Source organism: Calonectris borealis, chromosome 11, assembly GCF_964195595.1.
Source record: "Calonectris borealis chromosome 11, bCalBor7.hap1.2, whole genome shotgun sequence".
NCBI classification, from domain to species: domain Eukaryota; kingdom Metazoa; phylum Chordata; class Aves; order Procellariiformes; family Procellariidae; genus Calonectris; species Calonectris borealis.
In genome coordinates this window covers 13,166,161-13,188,420 of record NC_134322.1, presented here as the reverse complement: position 1 = coordinate 13,188,420, position 22,260 = coordinate 13,166,161, and the positions used below count along the sequence as shown (strand labels likewise).

General features: G+C 39.5%; 1 long non-coding RNA gene across 1 annotated transcript in view; it reads left to right on the top strand.

The window, feature by feature from the left end:
* The window catches only part of LOC142086715 (uncharacterized), a 39,828-nt gene extending 21,193 nt beyond the window's left edge, over positions 1-18,635 (top strand). The window contains exons 3-5 of the long non-coding RNA XR_012675226.1: positions 1,206-1,347; positions 16,536-16,576; positions 18,470-18,635. This is a non-coding gene — a long non-coding RNA (uncharacterized LOC142086715). The remainder of the gene's footprint in view (positions 1-1,205; positions 1,348-16,535; positions 16,577-18,469) is intronic.
* The last annotated feature ends 3,625 nt before the right edge of the window (positions 18,636-22,260 follow it).

Sequence of the window (22,260 nt, the reverse complement as noted above, 5' to 3'; positions counted from 1 at the left end):
TCTGAGCAGGTAGCCTGGAGGAGAAAGTATCTGCCTGCATTATATTACACCCTTAAACCATTCAGATTTGTTCTCCAATTTCTGTATAGCAATCATCCAAATTACAGAGCAAAAGGTTTTGTGAATAATGTGCAAAGTACAGCCAGGATTCTTTTAAAAATCTAACAGTCAATAAAGTATTCATGCTTTCTGGAATGAAGTTGGGCCTCTATATATCACTGATCCTTTATTAATGATTTCATTTTAAATACTGCTATCCTGATTCACAAAGAAAGCATTTTCCATTTTCCATCGCTATTCTGCTAAATATCCAAAGGAAAAATTTTCTGCTTACAGAAAAAGTAATTTCACAGATGACCACAATTGCTGAGGGCCAGATTCGGAAAATGATAATCTTCTCCCCTCTTTCTCCAAAAGTTCCTGTCCTTGTTCATTAGCCATACACAGCAAGAGATGAAACATTGTACTTGGGTGTCTCCCACTGATGCCATATTAATATGTCATTAGACTAATATCTTTTACTGACATATAGATATGGTTTTCAGAACAGAACTGGAAACCTGACAAGCTGGATATTGTCTTTTAAAAGACTAAAATGATTTATACATTTTTTATTTTAAAATTTCTTAATTTGCAGGGTGCCTTAAAATCTGGCTGAGATCCTACCACGTTATCACATCACTACAGAGAGCAGGTTGCCAAAAATACCTGTGGAGCACAATACTGGTAGTGCTAATGAGAAGTCCAAGCAAAAATAGTACAAAGACCTCATACTCTAAGCCCTGAAAGCGAGTACCCTATATTCCCTGTAAGAGGGTTGTCTACAATGTAACTGCAGCATGTCCTGCATGCGTATGGGCATTGCTTGCTTTACATGAGGACATATTATCTCCTGAAAGTCCTTAGGCAACGTGCACTCCTACATGAAGACATAACCCAAAATTCAAGCACCTTGTGTTAGTCCATTTGAAGCCTTTCTACCAGTCTGATGAAAAAGTGGACCGGAGCTATAGTGTATGAACTGTGACTATGTTAGATTTCTTTCTAGCATGGGAATACTTGCTTTAAGTCTTATGTTAGTTGGAAATGGTCTCAGAGCAGGCAGTTCGAGGTTTATGCATGTTGCTCCTTTTTCATAAACAAATCTTAATGGGAAAGTGTTCGAGGTAGATTTTTGTCTTTTTTTTTTTTTTGATGAATAGCAGATGGAGAAACTCTTTTCAAGTGAGCTTGGAGCATGGACACTATCTTGGAGAGAAGAAAGAAAAAAGAGAAAACTGCAAAGAAAGTTTGAAGAGCCCTGTGCTCCTGAAGGGCTGCCTGCCCTTCCTTTTAGCAGCAGATGAGGTGAGTTCCGTTTGAATGATTTTGGCATATCTTTATGCTGAAGAGCTATGTGTCGCTAAGCAACATTTAGCACTGTGTAAGCACGTGGAAGTTGCATTTTGTACTTTACATAGCTGTGTCTGCTGTCATGCCAGATTCTGTTAGTAAGATGAAAGGTCCTTCTATGACTTGATACAGGATCAAGGTATATACTGAGGATGGTATAGAGATCAGAGGCTGAGCTCCTTCAAAGCTAAATGGGCCATAGCAAAGACTACAAGCTAAACAAAATGTAGGACTCAATCGAAAAACCATGTAAGTGTTCTCTCTCCTTTAAACTATGAACTGTCTTCCCTGTTGCAGCTGTGGCACTGTTTACTTTCATTTCCAGTGACATTAAGAATAAAAATCTATTTAAAATGTTTAAGGGAGTGAATCACACATTCAAAAGAAATATTTTTTTGTGAAGAGTAGCATAGACTTGTTATAAAAAGTAAATTGGATGAACAGAAAACAGATTGAGAAAACAGGTACAAGCTATGCCACTCATGAAACTTTATCCAGAGACCTGCAGCCTGAAAACATTCATGTAACTTTAAATTTCTGTTCTAGATTGTCATGAAGTATAAAGAGAATAAAGAGACTATTAGGAGAGGACTTGTCTAATGTAGTTGGTCTCGCTACATTTTGTGCTTTGATGCAGTTCCTGTATGATCAGATAGGACAGCCTGAGGCTTGGTGTAGTAGCAGGTCTGATTTGAGATTACAGGAATGTAAACCAGGAACAAGTCCATTCTAGACAAAGGTCTTAAAAAATCCAGACGATAGGGTGCCAAGTTTGCCTTCCCACTTCTGAGCGTTAGGAGACACTCTGTGAAGGCAAGATCCCAGCACCATTTGAGAACAAGCAGAGAGTCTGCATTTGCTTCTCTTATGCTGTGACATCCTTAAAGTTAAGGACCGTTTCAGCTGTGACACCTTTGTATTTCCTTAAACCTTTTCCTTTCTCTGGTGGCAGAAAGGTGAGAAGAGGCCCTGAGTGCTCTCAAGCTAACTATATAGTAATAATCTGGGGTTGTTCACAAATCTAAATCACTAAATCTAGCTTTAGGCTTGATAGCAACACAAGGAAGGTTCTGGGAAATACTTTAGGCAGCTGTAATTCAAAGAAACCCCAAGATACTCTGTATTATATATAGCACTCTAATGGCCCTTTGTAGTCTTAGGGAGCAGGGGAGTATAAGGATTACAGAACGGCTGCCTCCTAATTATGACGTGGTGTTTTGTAGTAATCATAGTTTACATGAACCTGAGGACTGATGCCATAGCATAAGCTTTTATACATCTTCATTCATCCTATATAAATTTAAAAATCAAATGAGCTTGTAATTCAAATGATGAAGAGAGACGAAGAGATTATAACCAATGAGGCTAACTGCAACTATTATTGCATCAGGTGTTTAACTGTTCAATATATGTGTAAATACACTCAAACCGTGCAAAATAGATTTAACAAGTCTCTAACTTCAGGTAAGTATTAAAACTCTGTGAACTCAGCGTTTAAGCTTTTTAAGCTTAGCACTTAAGTGTGCGCTTATTGTAAAGTCTGTGTGTTAGTTTTTTGTGACAGGGCTTGATATGCAAATAAAAGGCCTATGAAAAGTTGCTGAAAAAATGGTGTCCAACATAACTGAAATGTAGCTGCAGATATTGTAGTTTGTTTTGCTTAGACTATAAACTCTTTGAGGCAGAGGGCCACTGTTTTATTCTTTATAAAACATCTGGTACGTGTTGTGTCCTGTTATGGTTCGTGTGCTCCATTGTCACTTAAGAATAAAAAATCATCTAAATGATGTAGCTGTTTAGAATTTTTCAATAGAAAAAGCAGTTAGTAAAACTTTTTTCATGCTTTATATGATAATATATATGTTCCCTTTGCTATTTGGATATGAGAATTTTATAGGGAGTATCATTACATATTTAGTTGTGTGGATTCCCTTCTGTGGTCAACATGAAAAGCCAAAAAAGATTCTTATTTTTCTTTAATTTCAAACTCATACTATGGCAGAAGATAACTATGTTCATACAATGTTAAAGTGGGAAATATATTTATGTAATATTGTTCAAGTTGATTCCAAAAAGAAAATTGGCCATTCCAGAGATAAAAATTTACAATATGTATTGTCTTTCAGACAATTACCAAATATGTAAATTTCAGATAGATATTTGACCTGAACTTATATCTGTTGCATGCATCAAGATTCGTTCATTATAAACTAATTGAGGAACAGTTAATTGGTGTTCAAGGCATTCATTTCTTTTTGTTGTTGTTTAAATTCAGTTATTTCTGTCTATAGCATAATATGTAAGAGGCAATGATCAAGAGGCAATGAGCTGGTTCAGGGAGCTAAAGATGACAGGAAGGAGTTCATTTTTTGGAGGGCAGGATTCATTTTCTACAGATTTAACTCCCTGAACGAGCCCACTGTGGGGCCAGACAAGAACTGGAGCAGTGAGATTAACAGGAGAGGTGTGAAAGTAGATTAGTTTAGATCTAATGTCAGATTTTAATGTGGGTTGCGAGAGTCCCTCTGTATGTGGTGGTGGGAGCCAGACCCTTCCAAATAGTAGGAAGGTCTCAGGCTGGTTGCAAGGCCCCTTCTTCATTGACTACAGAGGAAGAATAAGGTGAAAACACTTTTTAACATAGCCTTCTCCATTTAGTGCCTAAAGTTAGAACATTTTAATTTAGGATAAACCAAATCTTGCTTAAATGAAAAGTATGTATTTTCCTTGATTTTTTAGGATTTAAGTTAAAGAGGAATATGGCCATTTCTCTTGGGCTTTAAACCCAAAAATAACATTTAAAATGTTCATCAAGTTTTCTTTGAAAGCTATTTAAACATCTGAATAAAAGGAAGAAGTTGTATTGTTATTTAGAGCTCCTTGGAGAAAGTCCAAGCTTTAATTGCACTTCACTTTCATTTCAGAAGAATGAATTTGAATGAAAGTGTCTCTGTCCTGTGGCGCTCTTTCATTCCCCATCGTAGTTCCTGTGAAAACAGTGCACTGGTGCAGCCAAACTCAGCCAGGCGCCCTCCTGCTGTTGATTTAGACATCTCTTTTGGCTCCTAGCTGATTTTCTCTTGTTTTGAGAATAAATTAAAAGCACGTTTGAAAGTAGCAATGTCAATTTTCCTAATTATCTGAGATGTGGTGACTATAAATACCACACTACCTATTAAACAAATATATTCAAGAAAGTTCGATGGATGATATCCAGACAAATCAACTTTTTACAGGGAATCCACTGGTTCTCTCTGAGATTTTCAGGCCAGATAATGTGTGCGCACTGGATGCAACATGGTTCTTCTGGGTACGTTGGACCTACTGTTTGTGCATGTGCACGGAAAAATGACCTTGTTTCCTAAGAACTTGCTGAACATGTTCCCAGGAGTCCCTTTGTACATCGTCTAGCTCTCTGGTATCTCCAGATGCTACAGTAGCCAAAAAAAAAAAATCTTTCTTTTTCCTTTCAGAAATCAGTTGAAATTAGTTGAAAGATAAGACAGTTCTGGAGAAACCCAGGCCTGTTTATCTTTTATACGGCTAATGAGAGGAGAACTCTTTCTCTTACATCTAACCACACTTGCTGAGATCTATGGCACTGCACTTAAAACAGTTTCCATGGGAAAGCTGATGGCTGAGTTTATCTTAATTTATGCAACACTTGTTTGCTGAGCTCTACATGTGTTTTGTAGTGTCAGGAGTTCTTCATCGGCTGAGTAAGGAGCGCCTGATGTTCCTTGATGCTGTTCTTTTATTCCAATGCCTGTTGCTACCAGATTTCCTCTTCCCTCCTACAAAGTATAGAGGATTTTCTACTATTTTCAATGTCTTCTGAGTTACCAAGAAATGGGGGACTTTCCTTGGGACTTTTGTTCGGAGAGGAAGGAGCAATCTATGTTCATTGACCTCTAATGAGCTGATTTTGTCCAATGCTGGCTGGTTGGTCTGGTTGCTGTTTGTGTTTTTGAGCATCTCGTGTGGACAGTGTCTGTTCAGAGAAGAACTTTTTTGCATGTGTTCATTGTGAGGAAGATAGAGCCTGCACCATTGACAGGCTGCGGGACTTATGAGTATCATATTGGTAATTTTTAGCTTTTCTTTTTTGCAGTATTGCTCAAGGTATTCTCACACACGTGAGGAAGTATTGATGCTATTGGACCTTAAATACTGTGTGTACAGTTCTCTGCTAACCTTGCCCAGCAGAATGAAAGCTGGTATAAAGAATGGCTACAGGGATTTGGAAGCCTGCCTTATGAAAGAAAGCTGAAAGCTTCTTTGGGCTAACAAAACAAAAGCTGAAAGGGCATAGATTGCTCTCCCTGACAGTCATGAATGTTGAACGTGAAGCCCCTCATGAATTCAATATACATGTCTTTGCATTGAGATGCTGTGAGCCTACAGACTAGCTTAGGTTTATGCAACTCTTAATTTTGCAGTGTCTATGTATATAGATTAAACGGATATATTTGATTTTCATTATGCAGTTGTTTTTCTATTATTTTTTCCTGTTGCTCTACTTGTTTCAAAACTGGTAATCTCTGGTAATCTCATTCTTGTTCTAGCCTTCCTAAAGCTTTCTCACTGTTAAAACGTATTTCTAAATGAGATGCGTTTGCTTAAGGTTTATATAAAAAAGATTTTTGTAACCCATGTAACAGCTAATATTTTCACCACCAGTAAATAAAGGAAATTCATCTTTTTGCAAAATCTTAATGCAAGACTACAAAGCTGTAAGATGACAGTTCTTTTATAAGCTATCAATGTATTGTTCAGTTCATCTACATGCAGAGCTGGGGTAGTGGTATTCAAGAAACATCTGCGTGGGCTAATTGGATTTTCCATTTTGCATTACTTCATTGTTGAATATGTGCAGGCTTAAAAGATTCAGGGTAATAAAACTAGCATAATGCTACATGTATATGATTACCTCTGTCTTGTCGATGACTTAATCCCAGAGTTAATGTCATTTATTTTTCAGATATTTTTCAGAGAATGACCCATCATCTATCAAAATATTAAACTGACTCTCACACTACAATATCGATTGGCAGAACTGGAAGTGTCCTTAAAGATTTTTTTTTCCATTTTGAAAATTTATGCAACAAGATCTAGTTGATTCTGGGTAGTATATGGCTTTTCTCCTGTGACGTGTTGTCAGAACAACAGGTTGGGTGATGGTATACAGAATGTTTTTAAAGTTGTCTTTTTTGTTAAACCCCTTAGTAGCTGAACATTAACAGTAGTTAAGACTTGGGATTCTGTTGTCAGAGCACTGATTTGCCTTATTTCTCTCTCTTAATGACTACAAGTTTTTAAGATGCACAGCACATGCAGAAAAAACACTAAATATAAAGAAGAAAAATAGACTAGGAGAATTAAGGTAGCCTTAGAGATTCAGGCACTTTTTTCCACTGAAATTCAGTATCTAGGGCTTGGAAACCAGAATTGAGTAGACACATTTGAAACTGCTTTCCACCTTTTCAGTTCTCCCCATTTTGAAGGTAGTGGAAGGATTGGTACTGGATTTCAGCATAACAAAGAATAATCCAGCAGTGAAAAATGGATGGAAAAGTGTAAATATGAGAATAGAGCCACTTATTCTGGGTAACAATTACAGTAGGGCAAATAAATTGTTTTTGCCTCTAACATTGTCTAACCAAACATTAGACCTGGAGTCTAGAAACAGACTTGCAGTATTTTCTGCATCTTTCTGTGTCTTGCCTCCCTATTTTCTTTTTCCTTTTTGAAGGGGAGTAATAGTAGTATAATCACAGCTTTATTTTACAGTGGTAAGGCTGTCAAGTAACACACCAGCAAGAGTCCAGAAAAATCCCCAAAAGGCCACCCAGAGCATTCGTGCAAGTAATCAGCAGTGATAAATTTAGCATGAAACATTTGGCCATGTAAGCTGCAGACTGAGAACAATGGATTTCCCCAGCTTTGATAGTAGGGACTAGCTGCCCCCCTATCCACTAAATTATCTATGAAAATGAGGGTTGGGGGTTGCTAGCAGGATTAATTACTTTGCAATTGCTGAAAATTATGGTGATTTTGAGAAAGTAGCAGTCAAAGAAAATGTCTGTACATGTTTGTTTGCCAAAAATAGCACAGCTAATACTTGGCCATGTTTTAAAGTTTTGAGAAAAATGTGAGCTACCATTTCAGTATTGCTTGAATGCTGAACAAACTGAACTAGCAACATGAACACTATGGTAGCCTAAGGTAGTAAAAGCCCTCTGGAGACGCTTAAAGATGTCAAAGCATCTATCGTTTTCCCCACTAATGTTGTGCATTTGTGGTAGACAGAGGCCATGACATGGAGCTGGTCTTTTGTCTATGCAAATGTGGTAGTCTTCCACCATTTCCTGGAGATGTGCTAATATGGGGAACAGAGCCAACGCGAGATGAACAGTGAAAATATTGCAGAGATTTGCTTCTCAGGGCAGGTTTTCTATGGGAGATGATAATGTGGGTCCACATTTCGTTCTTATATATCCTGGAAATTTTTTGAGGTCATGGAAAGAATAGAAATGGTATTAATGTCTCATTGATTATAAATTTTACTCTATCAGTTTAAGAAAAAACATAGTCATCCCATTTACTCTCTAGAATATGCAACTTCTCCAGAAGTTTTACTAATTCAGGAATAGGGAAATATTGGAAACAGACCGAGAATTGTTTAGGGCTATATGGGCCTGCTTTTGTGGAGGCTGCTAGCCTATAGGTCCCTTCTGTCAGTTGGCAATTTCCAGGTTTTTCTCCTGGATGTGTATCATTGCATGATTATTCTAACTGCTTTTGGGAAAGATTTGTGCAAAGCATACTCAGTCCTTTGTTTTATAGATAGTTGTTATTACAAAATGAACATAGCCTCAGATACTTAGTAAAAGTATATTTTAAAAAACAATGAAACTTGAAGACGACAAGAAGACTGCAAATATTCATAGCTCCCTTAGTGATGGTCTTGAAAAAATTCAACAGTATATCTTTATATTACACTATACAACCTTTGAGGCAGACATCTCCATCACATGCAGACCACAGTATATTAGACAGCACATTGAATTCTGCATTAATGACTTTCAAATAGTCCTCACAACTCATGATATTTCTTGAGCTGTGGGAACAGTTTTCTGTGAGGCTTACTGCCAAATTTTTCACTTTTGTTATTCTCTTATGAAACTGTGGCAATTTAGCACAAGCCTGTACTAAAAGCTCGCATTTTATATTCTCAAGAAGTGCAAAAATCAGTGCATGAGCAGGCAGAGAAATACTACAATGCTTGTAGTCTGAAAGGGGGCTACCTGCAAACCCATTTTATCAGTCTGGCTAAGTACCCCAAAGTCAGGAAGCTCATCTGATCCATCTGGACTTCTTGAAAATCTCACAAAACCAAAGAATTTCTGAGACTTCATTATTTCACTCGTTCAGAAAATACCATGAGAAGCACTTATGCTTGTTTCATATTGCATTTTTTGCTGTCTGCAGACAAATCAGAAAATGAGAACACTGAACAGCTCTCAAATAAGTAACCTTTTTTTAAAATCCCTAACGTTTTTTGCTTCTGTCTAATGACAAAAATGAAGTAATTCTGTTCCTGTTTTTGATACAACTGACTGATCCCTGCTGAGAATAAGTGTTCACACTTGCTTGCTTCAATAAGCAAGACATGAAAAGGATGTTAGGGACCAAATTCCAGCCAGGTGTAAATAGGTGTAATTCTACTGAGATCGTGGGGATTTTACCCCAGAGATTTTTAGAGCTTTTCACAGATGCAAATTAAGTGACCTTTCTGGTTCTACTTTACAAATGTTTTGTAATGAAAACAGAATTGGTATGAAACTTCATTATTACGGCAAAGCATTTCATATTGTGACAATCCGGCTCCCTTCAGACAGAATAAATGCAAGACATTGTCCAAATCGAATGGCAAAAACATCTATTCCTGAGGAGGTTTCAACCCTGAGTTTCTTGACTGTGGGATGTTTCCTGATCTGCTTACCTCCCAATAGGTCGTTAGCTTGTCAATACAAGTGTTTGGTATCCTGTCATTTTCCCAAGAGGCATTTGGTCTTTTGCATTTCAGCTTTCCAGATATATACTGCGGTGTTCAAAGAAAGATTTTTCAAAAGATGTGTTCCAGTGAATAAATAAATATAACAATGACCACACTCAAAGTGTACTCCAGTTCCAGAGGAATTACTAGTTCTGACTGTGCTGTCCATGGTGTAGGGAAATCTTTGAAACATCTATCTCAGAAAACAGAATCAATTGTTTAACTGTGCCCAGGCTTCTAATGCAGATCCTGGATTGCAGCAGGATAGAGATCCATAAGAAATGTATTCATTTACACATGGTATGCTCCTCTCCTCTCCTCCCATCACCCACCACAAGAACAAATCCTGGTAACTAACTTCTTGTCCCTTTTCATAGGCATCTCAGTTAGAATATGAAACATTTCTTAAGATGATCCACAATTCAGCTCAACAGATTATTAGCTAAAACAGTCTTCTAAAACTGAAACTAAGCTTTAAACAGAAAAAAAGTTCCCAAATTGCATTTGCTTGAAATTGTGTTGCCGTTTATGTGTCTCTGCATGCATTTAACGGTAATAACTTAAAAAGATTAAGGGTTTAATGATATTAAAATGGAAGAATAGCTTGGAGAACAATGCTAAAGCATCTAGAGTCATTGTTACATTTTTACTTTTCAAAGGAAGGTTCAAGCCAGATCCCAAAGATAAAGAGCCAGAACACTTATGAAAAATGACTTATGACATCGCGTCCCAACATAAAGCAGTACGTACTTAATTCCTCCTCCGTCCTGTAAATTTCCCAGTCTAGATTTTTATGTGTACCTTTAAGTCAAAGAAGCACCTGAGCTACTATTTGCTGATCAAAACCAGAGTAAAGCTCTGTTTGGAGTTCAGCAACCTCTAATCAGTGGAAGTTTAAAGGGTTTTTGAAAGACTGAACAAAGTGCATGTGGCTAAGATGGAGCACTTGTCAACTCCAGGGAATAATCCAACAGTTGCAAGCCAGAGTCAATCTGTTCCTTGCATGATGGCACAGATACAGCCGCAACCAAAGGCCATTCAATTTACTGACAAATGTGGTCAACTATGACCAGATTCAGGGAAATGTGATCCTTTGTGTTTGAGGTACCTGCTAGAAAGAACTTGTGCCATGGCCATGTTTAATGCTCCAGATGGCATAGTTTCTCATGAAATGGTGTTGCTGCAAGCCCTTCACGTTCATCCTGCGACGCATTGCTAGGTTATACATCTCCTGCAACAATGTTTTCTTCAGCCAGAAAACGGGAGTTTTTAAATGATGCTGAAACTATTAACAAAGAAAGCATAGATGACTATTTCCTATGCTTAATTACATACAAAAATAACATTACCAAGAACAGATTGCAGAGACAGAAACTCCAGCTTTCAGGCTTTCCAGAGCCTGTGTTGCTGTCCAGCTTTAATTCTGTATACTTCCTCCTCAGGCATATGCATTTTGATTTACGGTAATATTTTTACCACTGGACCCCAGCCACTCTTAGTGCAGTGAATGTGAATAGCTGTTCAGTGCTTTTTTCTGTCCTCATGGCTGACAATGTGTCCAGACCCCGCTCCGGAGGTAAAATTAATAATTCTCCTATGGGCTTTTCTATGATGCAGATCACCTGGCAAATAAAATTTCAGACCAAATGATTAAAGTTTGGCAGAGTTAAATAGTGTTTGAAAATGTGTTAAAATGGGAAACATCAGCACACATAATAATAGGAGGCACTACCATTCCCACCTGGGTTAAAATTCTGCCTTTGAAATGTATTTAAAGTGACTTCAACTATAGCCGGCTGTTTTGCCCATTCCAGGATAGGTCAGCAGGGGTAACTGAACAGCAGCAGTGTTTAAGGACTGCAAAGAACTAATGCGTAGGGATTACTCTGAATCAAACTTAAAATTCACATACATATAAAAACATCTACCAGCTAATTGCTAGAGTACTTGATGAGATAAAAATGCATGTTTTCAAATGAGTTATGGCTAGGAAAGTGGGTGTAGAAAAGAAGCAGTTGTCACATCTTTAAGAAGATATAGGCAGACATATCCTTTCCTGTGAATGCTCATTCAGTGTCGTGAAAATGCAAAGATATCTACTGTGACTGTGGCATAATGAAGATGGTCTAAACATTATCAGTAGTATGTACAGATGTGTAAAATGCCAACTATGAAGAGAAAATGCATGTTTCATACAAAGTTACGTAAATAAATGGCGAGCTTTAGTGCTATGAAGTGAGCCTGTCTGTGCTTAGTCAGAGAAGGAAGTTAATCCCCCAAATCCAGGGAGACTGCAGTTTAAAAATCAGCCTTCCAAAGTCTTGCTGTTAATGGTGCAGCCTAGACAGAGCACTTAGTTCTCCTGGCTCTTTGTCTGTGATAATTCACCTCCAGAGCAATGTTATAGATCAGTCACTCTGAATCAATAATACTTGCATCTACTTATGTGTAGTTCATGCTAAGGAGGGTAAGCCAGAGCTAATCAAGCTAAAACATCATTTGTACGCTTGGCAGCTCCCTGCTAACTTTGAACAGTCCAGTACATTAAAGCATAAGGATCAAAAGACCTAGAACTAAAATAGTGAGGACAGCTGATTTTTAAATGGAATGACTATAAAAGTCAAGTGCCTCATGAAAGCATATGGGTTTCTACAAAGCTAAATGACAGATCTTGCTAATAGCCAAATGCAGGCAATAAATTACCCACAACCAGCCGATAGTTCTCAGATCTCTCTGACTAACAGTATCTGAACACCTCCCATGTATTTAAAAACCAAAATAATTCTTTTTCAGAACCTGTAGGAAGAACAGCTTGATGGATATCTATTATTTGTTTGATCACAAGTGAGAGCAAAGATCAGCATCTATGCTAATCAGGATTTCCTAGTCTGTGAAGAGATTATTTTTCAGATCAGCTTGATTTATTTTAAGATCCTCACATCAGGATACCAGATACCTACACCAAGCTGCAGCTATATTTTGTTCCCTTTTACAAAAAGTGGCAGCATCAACAAGGCTTTGAATAAGGGCATCTCATTAATGAAGTAAAATGCATATGCAATTATATAGGTCCTAGATTTGGGGGGAGGGGAGGTACATTCATTGTGTCTACATTTATACATGGTACACCTACATGTAAAGAGCCTCTCCTTCTTATCGCTTGCAGATATTTAGAACCTATTTGTCCATAAACTATTTAACCCTTCTGAACCTAATCTAAATTTGCCATCTGTTCTCTCTGTAGAGAACTCACAGCTTTATCTCTGTATTCCAGACCTGTCTCATTCTGCTCAAAATAAAATTGGTCTGTCTTCCTAGCATTTCCTTGTGGTTGTCTGGCCATCAGCTTGAACTGAACAGGACTAAAACAGAGCTTTTAATCTTTCTCTCCATCCTACCTCCTGTCATGTCCTTCTTTAATCACTATGGATAACGCTGCAATCCCGTTTGTTACTTAGGCCAGTAACTGGCGTATCATACTCATGTTGTAATGCTTTCTGGATCTTCACAGTCACATTATGTCTAAATCCCGCAAGGGTTTTTTTGTTTTCTTTTGGGTTTTTTTTAAATCTTAAATATAGCCTCTCCAATCCTGCCCACACAGCTAAAATGCTCATCCAGACACTCTTCATCTCACATCTTGATTACTGCAGCATCCTTTTTACTGGCATTGCCAATGCATTTTGCTCTGTCCATATCCATCAAGAACATTGTTGCCAAGACTATTTTCCTAGCTTGTTGCTTTAACTGTATCCTTGCAGGACAAATGCAGGTAGTGGAGTTTAATTTGGGCAGCACAGAGTTCCCTTATATCTTATTTACACCAAGTAATGAAGGTACTCTATTTTATGTAGCACTACTTGACTAGTTTCCTTCTCCTAACACACCCAGGACAGTTTACATTCACTCCCTGCACTTTTTGCTTCCTTCTACAGGTTGGCTTGTGGTGGTTGACCCCTTGTGCTTTTCAAATGAGCAGCCGATGTGCTTTTCTCTGTTCTTTTTATACACAGGCAACATGGTCAAAGGGTTTTCACAGAGCTGCTTCATTGTTCTGCTCAATATCTAAATTGCCATCATCTGTACAAAAATAATATCACGTTGTTAGTGTATGCTGCTGCCACTGATCATACTGACAAATATTACTTCCCAAGCATCTCCCTCCACTCTGCCTGAGAACACCTCAACTCTTTCCTTAAACACAGATTGTGTGCTCCTTGGGGTGAGGACTATGAAACATGGTTAATGGAGTAGAGCACCCACCTGTGACTACTAACTATAACAAAAAAATACAATGTACTGGTATATATGTTCCTATTTTTGTGTTCTGTGACTCTGGATATGCAAAATACGCAATCTATCATCACGTGTATGCCAAGTGTTAGGTTTATGCCCCATCCAAACCCACCTGCTTCAGTGGTATTTATGGAATAATGCTTCAGCATTTACACACATGAAAAATTGAACATTTTCAACATGTATGCTTAGAGGATTGTGCTTACAACTCATGGATATAATAGCCATGAATAATAAAGTGTGTGTATGGGCAGGTGGAGAGAAATTTGGAGGGAGAAGAAAATCTGTCTCTATTAGTATGTATAATAGTTCTCTGACTATTTTGTGATTTTCAGTATCAGATACAGTAATAACAATGATTATGAATCTCAAGAAAACATTTTTTCATTAAGGAGAGGAGAAAAGAGAGACAGAAAACTTAGATCTTTTGCCAGCATTCACTACAATCTTCAACTAATCTGATCTGGGGAAAAATCCAAAATTAATACTGTCAAACTGAGCAGCAGATGTTGAAAAAGAATCAGGCACTGCAAGAAAATTGATGTGCCAATGAAAATTAGACAGACAGGAAATTCTCACTAAATAAAACCCAGCAGGTTACAGGGGCACAAAAAAAATTAGCTTAGATCATATAGCCAGTTCACTTTTGTGTAACCACATTAATGGGGTTTTTCTTTTTTTACTTGTTACATGTATATTTGTGCAGTAAAAAGAAATCTTCTGTATGCTATTTTAACCTTCTGCAAAACATCTTTTCTCTGTTCACTGGATTCTCAGCCAGATTGGCTTCACCTTACTTGCAAGACTTTCTATTCTGTCTTCTAACTTGTCAGCACTCACTTCTCTACAGGACCCTTTGTATCTGGGTGTAGACAAAGAGGCTTCAGTTGATTGTTTGCAAGAATATGAAATAAATTTACATTCATCAGAGGAATGGGTTGCCATTTCCAGAGGCTAAGCCAAGGAACATCTGAATTTAGAAGCAGGCTTATCTGCAGGGTGGCTGCAGCATCAGTCTGTAAGTGGTTATGCACAGCATAGGCACTTTTAGGGTATAGAGTTTATGTTATCCCTAAATTGTTCAGACAAGAGCCCAAATATTGGAACGATGTCTGCAGATTTGGAGTTTCTTTTGCCAGCTGCAGCTGCTGGGCCTCTCATTTAAGTTGTTAAAACAGATGTGATTAGGTCAAATATTTTTGAGCCAAAAGCTTCACAAACGTAATAATTTGAAAACCAAAAAAAGACTAATCTTTTGTGTCTTCTAACTCATCTATGTTTTCTCTCAGATAGCAGCTGCTGCTTTAAGTTGCACACAGCATTATTATTTTTGTTTCCCTGGTTTGACTCATTTCTTTTGGAAATAGATCTCTTAGCTTGTTTTTGGCAAGCAAAATTCTGGCCTGACTGTGGATTTTTCTCTTGCTCTCACTCACTTACACATACTTTGCTTCCTTTGCTGTTTTTCCAGCTTTTTAGCTGTTCCTTCCTCTGCCATACTTGCTACAAGTACTGGGGGCTCGTGCATTAGCATCAGGCATTATCTATGGACTAACTGTGTCCTGGTACCGTGTTTCCACGTGTGTGTGTGCATGTGTGTGAGAGGAAGACTGGAACTGTGATTAATGTTACTGGCTTTGGACTGAAGAAATACATTTGCTGTATTTGAGCCAAGACCCTCACCAGGCAGCAAACCTTTCAGCTGAGATGGATTAGGATAGGTAAGCAGCAGCGTGCTGACTAACTATTGCACTGGCAAGTTTCTGAGCTTTCCTGTCCTGGTTTAACTGATCTCTTGTTTTCTTGGGATATGTGTGAGTATGGGTTATAGTGGTGCAGATTTTGGTATGCCTTGCCAGACATGGAGAGAGGAATCCACACAGAATTTTGTACAGTTTTCCCTTGGAGGTAGTGCAATGGAAGTTTTCATCAGTGAGATGCGAGTAGGGCCTGTGCCACTGCACCAGTAATTGCTTATCAGTGCAAGGGCATAGAGAGCTTTTCCTGGATACTCTGTCTTAAGTCTTTTACATATGTATTGTGCCAATAGCATCCTACTGTCTCTATTATCTGATAATTATCCAGAAATTTCTCTTCAATGGCAGAAATTATTCCTCCAGAGATTTAGCTACATGCCATTCTCTTCTTCCTAGGCCCATCACTCCATTCCATGCAATTTAGATCAACCTTTAGACAAAACTTAACACAAAAAGAAAGTAGAAATCACTAAAGAGAAACTAATCCCTGTGTTTAGAGTCAAAGGACTCCACAGGAGTAAGGAACAAGTAAGAACCAAATCCAGATCTCACTGGGGTTCAGAGAAAGGTTCACCAGAATTCTTCCCAATTCTTGTACATTCCGCTGACTCTGGGTAGCAGCAAAGGCAAACACAGCAGGTTTTATTACAAAGCTGATACAACTTAATGGGTCTCATAAAAACAAAAACCAAAAAACCCCAGGAACTGTATTTTGATTTTTATAGAGTGGAGTCCCATCTTAGTTCTACTAATGTTTAAATTTTGCAAAATTTTAGGCTCAGATCTGAGTTTTTCATTTGGATGAGCCTGGAACAGCAAGTGAAAGACATGGATGTAAAAACAAGGAACCTTGGAGCAGCTGTAGATACCCACAGAGTGGGTTATTTCTGTGGTTTGTTTCTGTGTTACAGAACAAAGTGGGTCATTCTGAAAACTCTTTACCAGACAATCAGGCTCTGAAGTTGCTGTCAAGCTTGGAGAGTGGCAGGATGAGTGGATGGTATCAATACATTCTCTGTTCTTCATTACAGGATGTTTTCCTGAACTGATCACAACCTGGTGAAGCTGGTGGGTAAGTTAACGAGTTTAGTGGGGCAGGGAGAATACAAGTGGGGGAGTGACACAGTTTTTATGTATCCAACTTGAAATATCATAACAGATCTGATTTTCCCAGTCTGAGATTCAGGCCACTGAATCTGGAACAGCTGATTGGAAAAGCATATATTTTGCTTAAAGTGTTGCTTTGTGTTAAGCATGTACTTAACTATTTTCCCAAACTGGTACTTCTCTCAGGTTTTATTAGCACTGTTAGCACCCTAAATAAGATTGGAGTAAAGAAAGGAAGCAAAATTTCTCTGACAAATACGTCAGCTAAATGTCTGTCTTTTTCCCTGAGGAAGGTTATAATGCTTTTTTTTTTCAGATCTGCAGAGGAACTAAAGTGATACATGAGCACTTAGCAATAAACATTTTTAATGGAGACCCCTATCCCCACCTTAATTTCTGCCCTCAGCCATATTGCATTAATCAATACTAGTGAAGTTCCTAGTGGTTTCATTGCACCCTGTGAACAATTTTGCTGCTTGGAATTACAGAAACGTTCCTTGAGTGTATTTTGATACTCAAATTTAATAACAGGGGATCCAATATTGATTTTAATGGGAAATTGTTTGCCTATGCGTGTGCACATCTGTCTTTTTCTGTGCACCAGTTTCCTGTGCACTGAATAGTCATGCTCCAGTCCAGCACTTGTGAGTGAAAGATTGTAAAAGATTATCAGAAATGGTACAAACCATGACAATAGCAATTAGAGGAAAGTGATTAACTGACTAATATGACCTTGCTTCACTGCAAATTATATACAAGTTCCCCAGATGTCGCATTCAGTGTTACTCACACACATGCAATTTCTACCAAGCACTCTTGGCAGTGTGAGTATTCACAAAATTTAGTCTGTAACACTATCTGTCAAATTATAGTATTATACTTTCTTTGGATGGGTTCAGGTCTTAAATATGGGCTTCTGAAGCCAATATTAGTAGTTACTCACAATTCCTTTTCTGAGTGAAATGCACCCATGGGCAAACAGGCAAGTGCAACCTTAAACAGGCAAATGAGATCTGTGGACTTAGAATAGGCTTTCTGCTGTAATATTTACAATTATTCAAAATTGCATAGCTGAATTTGATTTTCAGTGAAATGTACTACTTCACCAATAGCCAGAAAGAGAAATATGTGCTATTCAAACCCATTTCAAGCCATTTTTAGAGGGCTTCCATGGGCCATTAGGACTGCTGGGGAGTTCAGCCCCTGGGAACAGCCTTTGCATGTTGTTTTGCTTTCAGCTACACAGAGCAAAGGCATTGGGCTGTGCATGGGTCCTAACTTTTAGCTGAGCTTCATCAAAACACAAGTGAAAAGTAATTTCAAAAAATCTCTAGAAGCTATTTCAGCACTGTATTTAAGTGAGTATTTTAAGAGTTTTTCCGCAAACCACGCTTCTAACTGCTAAAACAAGCCACAGCACAGAAATGTTTATGTGTACTTATTCACTACTCGTGGTTCAAGAAAAAATATGCCACTGACATTCACAGAAAATTCAGCCTAATTATTTCACAGGTTGATGAGATGCAATATTTAAGGAAAGGCTAGGGGTTCTTGAGTTTAGATGTAGCCAAATTAAGGAAGAAAATTAAAATGGCTGGTCAACTTGAATTTTTAACAGTTCATAAATTTCCAGGCAATAAACACACTTCTTTTTTTTTAAATTGAGAGCAGTTTATTCCTTGGCATATGGGATCTGAAGGTTCCCATGTGTGTTCTTAAAGTAACTTTCATTTAAACAATGTACTTCTTTTGGGACATTTTCATACAGTCCTCCAAAGTCCTGCTCACCAATACATGTCAGGTCAACACACCCTTTGAGTGGGTCAGGAAAATATCACTGCCTTTCTTCTCCCACTAGATGATGAGAGCAGACGAGGAGCACTGTACTGAAGCTGATGATCCTTCACAAGAGTATGGCCTTAAACCTTCTGCTTTCTATTAGGTTAATAGAAACCTCTTCCTGCAGGTAACTGACTTTTCATGTAAGAGGACTTTTTGTTATTATTTAATAACAAAAACAGACATTTGAAAGCTATATCTATATAAATTACTATGGACTGCTCCTACAGAAAGTACTTAAATTAAAATACAGCATGGATAACTATTTTCTTTAATAGCAATAGCTTACATTTATTAAACAAGTTTCCAGTTACCAAACCTTTCTGTGACTTTTCTCAGCCATAAGCTTTCAGCAAAAAGGACTATAGCCATAATATATGTACCTCCATCATATGGATAAAGTGTTTGTATTCAATTTAAAAACTATTTAAAAAATTATTGCACAATGAGGGTGAATAAATCGCTGGAGTTTGCAGTATCACAGTACACATACACAAGATTTGTAAAGGGGTTATATTCAATATTCATAAAATCAAAGAAAACCTTATTAAATCACAGCAGCTCTACTCCTATGAAGATAAAGAGTGCTGTCTTGAGCAATATTTACAGATGCACCTTTGTACATAGACCGAGAAGATGACATTAATCCATAGACTTTTGGATAATACATAGCACAGACTGTCTTCCATGGAAGCAAATTCTGCCATTTTGTATGACACATATAGAGCAAGACATATGCATCCTTGGGGTCCCACGTAACACTTGCTCTCTATTTGTTGCTGTTGTGTTGTGGCAGCAGCAGGAGCTGCCACTGAGAGGGGTTTGAGTACGTTTGTCCATGCTGGAGAAACCAGGGGCACAGGAGGGATAGTTGCCACCCAGTCAGGACACAGCCATCCTGTACATGCGGCCCTGGATCTGGGTACCCAAGGCACTCTGACGCTGATCACAGAGACATGACCAGCATTTTACTGTAAGATGTAAAAATAAAGGAATTAAACTCTTCTCTACAACTCCTGTGAATGGGAAAAAGACTAACGTGTCATTCTTGCAAGTGAATGTAGACATAGGGAAACATCTTCCAACAATAAAGATAAGTAAGCACTAAAACTGGTTACCTGGGGATGTTGCAGGGAATGGAACATCAGAGGCTTTTAAGATCATGTTGGACAAATGACTCTCGGGTACGGCAGAAGAAGAGAGGATCCTGTGATTTGGCCTAGGGACACGATTAGATCACTCTCAGAGTCTTTTGTAGTTTCTGTTCTGTGTGTTCTGGCCCAAAAAAGACAATCTGGGGTACACCAGCTTGCATTGAGGGCCCATCTCCTCTCCTTTTCCTGTTCTTCACTCTCAACTCTGCTAAATCAGCATCTGTCTAGTTGGACAGATGTGTATGTACACATACACAAAAGCGGCAGAAAAGGATTTGGGCCCTCATGTTGTAAAACACAGCTCAAAGAAGTTAGGAGAGCAGCATGCGTAATGAGACTGACCATCAGGAGACAAAGCAAATTAGTACTGCTCTGCTTGAAACTCGAGTCAGCAGAGCAGATCCAGAGAGCAGTTGCTGGTCTGTTGCCAGCAGTAAAACAGGCCCCAGTTGGGGTCACCTTTTCTCCCCAGACCCAGAAGCATGTAGAAGAGATGACCCTGCCCGGGAGCACGAGGAATCACAGAGCATCTGCTCTCCCCCATGCCATCTGGGCCAGGGAAGCGCTAATCGAAGGCTGGAGCTGGCGCGTCAGCTGCCAGCGGTGTCAGGTTGGCGGGGACATCACCACAGCCCTTCCTTCACCTCGCCAAAGTGTCCCTGCTCTGTGCTGCGCTGTCACCCCTCCCTCCTCTGCCCACTGTTGCAGCAAGGTTGTGGCCATTGGAGCACGTAAGGCACGGTCAGAGGAGTGCTGCTCTTCCTGTTGCATCTGCGTAAATCGTGGCTGCGCTGCTAGGCAGAGATGTGGTAAGCGATAACCCGTGATCCCGCTGGGTTATCAGGCAGCCCCCGCTGCTCCAAGGCAGGCCCCGGCCTGGCTCGACCAGCCTTGTCAGGCACAACCGCCTCAGGAAAGGTTTCCAGGCCCTCAGGTGGTGCTGTGTAAGAGCGAAAAAATAAGCTGAAAGATGACTTCTCAGGAGGTGAAACAGCCCTGGGAGGTGTTACAGGCTCTGTGAGAGACTCAAAACAAATTGCAGAACACCCCTCTACCCCACCCGTGACGTGGAGTTCAGTCAGTGCCTCTCGGCGCTTTCCTCGGGCTGAGGCGGACGCTGTGTTTGAAGGACAGACTTTGCCCCCCGAGCTCTACCCCGGAGGCGGGAAGGGCACTGCCTGCAGCCACAGGCAGCTCCTGCTGCCCCAGCACCTCCGCTGGGCCCTAATGGTGGCTGCTCTCTGTCTTTTGGAAGTCTCTCAGGGGCCCATGGGCTCCACCAGGACGGCATGGTGACCTGTGCCCCCATAACGTCAGGAAAGTATGAGGTGCCCCAGGGGGTCCTGAAGCCAGAGGAGCACCGTTGCACCCAGAGGACATATCTCCTCCTGGCCCCTTCTCTCCAGAGGGTTCCCTGGCTCAGCGCAGGTCTGAGGTGGCACACAGGCCTCCCCTCCCTGCCACTACCAGCGGGGCCGGCAGTGTCCCTCCTGCTCTGGTGGGGAAGGAATGAATTAAACCTGCCCTTTTGCCTGCCATAGCAGTGGGTCATCATGGAGAAACTCTCCCAGTACTGTGGCCATGCTGCATGGCGGCCTGTCCCTGTGCCCCCTTGCTCTGCAGCTCGGGCAGCCTCGTCCAGCAGGGACCGTGCCAGTTGTGTGTTTACCTGCAAGAGTCAGCCATCTGAAGACAGCTAACACAAACAAATGAGGTGTTTTAACAGCGGGAAGAGAAATTTGGGTGAAGGACACAGTGTTAAAGCCCAGGAGTTTGGGGGGGTTTCAGTGAATGAAGAACAGGACAAATTTCAGCAAAACAAACGATGTGCACCCATTCCTGCACTGCTTCACTGCTGCTTTGGCAGCATCTGATATGACAAAATACTATGGAATAAGACACCCTTGCAGCCTTTCCACCTGCACACCGAACATCCTCGGCATTTCACAAGCTCCAAATACCTGTAAATATTTAGGTGTTTACACAAAGTACTTGACTTCTAGCTTCTGCTATCATTGGCACTATCTACCGAAGCAGAACAGGAAAACTCAAAGTCTACACAGGTAACATTCAAGTTATTAACATACTGGTTATGTTTCTCAGAATGAAGAGGAAGCGTGAATTACAACTAATTCCTTCTTTTGCAGCTGTACCCTTGGCAACGTAAGTATCTGCTGACCATCAGTATAAAAATCTATCCCAGTGACGCCTGGCTGGGATGTTTCAGGAATTCATGCAAATTAAATGAATGTAATTCTTGGAGTGATGCTATTATCTCCAATCTATTCTTTGTGTTATATATCTTTTAATTTTCCTAGCAAGTCCTTCTATTATTTAGTGTGAACTATTTTTCTTGCTATAATCTGAAACGATGGCTACCTTGTACCTAATTTGTACATGGCTTTTGTCTCCCCCTTCTTATTTCTTGATGCCAGGGGGACTAGCGTGTGTCATGTTTGTTAACAATTGTTTTATAAATCTCTCTTTCTTTCACTCCCACAGCATGCAATTCCTATGACTGCTGTGTCATTCCTCTCCTTTAGGTTTCTTGGTAACAAAATCCAAGTGATTGTTTTTCTTGATGAATAGTAAATTCACAGACAGTTGAATATTGAGGAGATCAAACTCCTACCAGTTTCAGGTTGAATTCAGAGAA